The sequence below is a fragment of the Triticum aestivum genome, chromosome 6B, assembly GCF_018294505.1.
Source record: "Triticum aestivum cultivar Chinese Spring chromosome 6B, IWGSC CS RefSeq v2.1, whole genome shotgun sequence".
Lineage (NCBI taxonomy): Eukaryota > Viridiplantae > Streptophyta > Magnoliopsida > Poales > Poaceae > Triticum > Triticum aestivum.
The window spans coordinates 37,071,851-37,075,367 of NC_057810.1; the positions used below are offsets into that span (position 1 = coordinate 37,071,851).

At 40.7% G+C, this 3,517-nt stretch overlaps 1 long non-coding RNA gene across 1 annotated transcript; it reads right to left on the reverse strand.

The window, feature by feature from the left end:
* Window positions 1-665: 665 nt before the first annotated feature.
* Window positions 666-3,032, reverse strand: LOC123133336 (uncharacterized). The gene is made up of 2 exons (XR_006465231.1): window positions 2,503-3,032; window positions 666-2,355 (listed from the first exon to the last, which is right to left on the reverse strand). It is a non-coding gene; the product is annotated as an uncharacterized lncRNA (long non-coding RNA).
* Between the last annotated feature and the right edge of the window lie 485 nt (window positions 3,033-3,517).

Consider the following 3,517-nt stretch of genomic DNA (forward strand, 5'->3'; position numbering starts at 1 on the left):
ATTTTATAGTGGTGTTCAGTCCAAATTTCACGCAGAAGTAAAAGTGGACATGTATAAATTCTCACATTCGTCCATCATTAGCATGCAGTTGTTAAGGAATACGCAATCCAACATCTTGAGGACCAAAATGCATGGTTGTAGGAAAAATTGGAAAATCAATATTTGTAAGTCTTGCTTACATCATTATATTCAAACCTACACAAAGAAAATACTCAAATAAATATTCTTTTTCTTTGAAATAGAAGGATCCAACTGATGCCGTAAAATATTTCTTTTCCTTATACTGGCCTACTATTGCTAAAATAGTTGTGCCTGTGTTATGTGAATAAGATTAACTTAGACATGGTACAGAGAACTTCCATTAGATTTAGATCATGGCCTCAGTGTGAATGTTGCTGCAAAGGCACGGAAGTATGACCCGGCTGGTATTGTCCGCTTTGCGATGATACTGCCCCGTGCGCAGGCTCCATCCTACGCATCATCCGATAAAACATCGATCAGATTAAAAAATGGATATACGCATCTTGGGCTATACTATGTTGGCACACATAGATTTTCTTAGCATATATGCATGGTAGATTAAACAATGGAATCAAACATTGTAGGGAAAACGAATGTTGCATTTTTATCTCAAATCAAAAGCCTGGAAGGGGTGATCCAGGAAAAACATTAATTGATGCATTGTTGAGTGTCTCATATTGCAATTTTGCGTCCAATCTAGTAGACAGATGTAGGCAGCCGTGAGGAATCAGCAGATGGTCGCCATGAGCTTCTCGATACTTCTTTTTCCTAATCACCAAAGAACACACAGGCGAGCCTAACAATAACTTGATATAGAGGAGATTTCTCTTGTTTGCACCAGTGTAACATGAAACAACAGATACGCAGGCTGCACGATGGAAGACGCCAACCACCATATCGTTGATATTGAATGCATGCTTGAAGATTTTTTCTTGACCACTTCGTCCACCCTAACTTTCCACAAAGGGATCAATCTTTCTTAAGCTCTGACACCTGAAAACAATACTTACCATCATATTAATCAAACCTTGCCGCATCCACCAATTTTTTTTTGCAAATACTGCATGTGGAAACCAGGAACATTTCATCAGCAAAAAGTAAGAAAAGAACATAGCTATGCACTAATAATTATGTCTGTAGTTTAGATGTACTGCTCCTGCAGTATGCACAATAGGAAAACCATGATTTTCCGTTCTCACACGCCTGACGAACAGCATCTAGCATCTGCTTCCAATCTTTCTTGATGAGATATGATATCCGCTGGGGGTTTGGTTATGAATTGAAAAGGATGAAGAACAGGCCAGTGAAGATGGGAATTAAGGGTACTACTACCCTGCTAAATTGGGACAGGAGAGGTGTATTATGCCATTGATTGGCATCTATAGGATGCGAAACTTTGTGCTGCCTTATTGATGACGGACAGCCATCACCGTACTTGCTTCAAAGAGGACTGTCGGTATTGTATCTCCTCCAAGCCTCGAGCCAGCAACAAAATACTTTACAGGACGCCCCATGCCAGTGGTAGGGGCAAATCGCCGGTGAATTCTTGCAGAGAGCCTCTAGTACTGAATATGCTAGCAGTCAACTATAATAGTTTTTTTAGGGTAGTCACCTAAAATAATTGATTGGGCTTAAACTGGTATCATTGCCATCTGTAATGGATATTATATTCCTCCTCTTGCAAGCTAGATCTAAAGATAAAAATTAGCTGTACACATCGGTTTTGACTCAACAGCAACGAACCATAGTATTGCCACCCGAAGGAACAAAGCAACAGATGAGTACTTGTGTACTGCTAAAAATTTAATTCCGAAAGACAAAATTGGTTGCGAAAAAATCAGTCACTTGAAAACAATAATCATATTTTTCAACGAATATTCGAGCCACGGTCTTTACTGCGCCCTGGTCGGGTAGATTAATAAGGAAACCAAATCACCCTGTGTTGCTTTAAGTAGGTAGAAATTTGGCAGATACACAAATATTATACAGTCTCCATTAGTTCTAATAATCGATAAAGAAGTACGCTCCTCTAGCTGCTTAGCTGTGTGTGCATGTTTGGTGTTGTGTATTTGGATGTGAGATGAGAAATTCCAACTTCCTACAATTAAGATATGAGCCCTCAGTGGAAACTTACCATTGGGAACCATGGCTAGGGAGAGCAGGTTCAGACCTGCACGTTGCTGCTATCAATCTGTTGCCCATGTATATGGATGATTATTAATCTGCTCCTATGTTTACACCTCTACATGCTGCCACCACTGGGACTATAAAGATGCACACAGCCATCAACGCCATTAAGTTATCAGCATAGATCGACCTACTCGTCACCATGGCCTGTAGGAAAAGCTTCACGTGTGATGTTCTCTATTGATATGAGGCAAGAGACATGATCGGCAATCACCAAAGAAAATCTGGAGGAAGGGCAGCCGCTTGATCTGCCAGGGAGAGGGTCTAGAAAAGATGGTGAAGGTGTGTGCGTACCTGTCAGACCAAAATCAAACAGAGGAGGAGATGGTCAAGCCACCGGCATGTATTTGCCTTAAACTTCCGGCATGTGCGCCCTCAAAAATGAACGGCGCCCCTCCTTCAAACTATCGTGGATACACATGCACAGATGTGTAGGCCATCTAGAAGCCTGGAATAAAAGGAGATTTGAAAATTGGGGTGGAAGGGGGAATGATGAAAGATTGGATTGGTTAATTTTCTTCTAGATGAATGGCATCAGGGATCGTACCTTGGAGTATGTAAGAAGACATTGAAGGAGAATATCGAGAGGCGGTGGAGGAGGAGCGGCGACATTGAGAGGCGGTGGAGGAGGAGCGGCGCTGGCTGAAGAGATGCGTATTGGGCCTTCATATGAAGACCTCTTTTTTTCTTACATGAAGACCTACGTGTGGGATAATTTGCTAGGACTCTCTCTTAGAGATTTCATGCGCTGGCTAAAGAGATGCGTTTTGGGCCTCCATATGAAGACCTCTTTTTTTCTTACATGGAGACCTACGTATGGGATAATTTGCTAGGACTCTCTTAGGGATTTCATCCGACGGCTGTAGTTATTTCAGACTGAGATCAGACGGTTAATTTTGTTAGTTTTATAGGATTAATGTGGTGCCTCGTTTGGTGCCTCCAGTTAGTAAATACTCCCTCCGTTTCTAAATATTTGTCTTTCTAGAGATTTAAACAAATGACTACATACGGATGTATATAGACATATTTTAGAGTGTAGATTCACTCATTTTGCTTCGTATGTAGTCATTTGTTGATATCTCTAGAAAGACAAATATTTAGGAACGGAGGGAGTATAAGATAAGATATAAGATGTCATAGATTCTAATATGATTGGTTGATGTAGGCCTTGCCACTTCTTTCAATGGAAGTCTAATACGAAATTCTAATGTCTGAGCATGTGCATAGAATTTCTTTAACCCAATAGATGGCTAATCCGAATATTATGGGTTCCATTGCTCTACCACTTCTTAAAAAGATGAATTCTTCA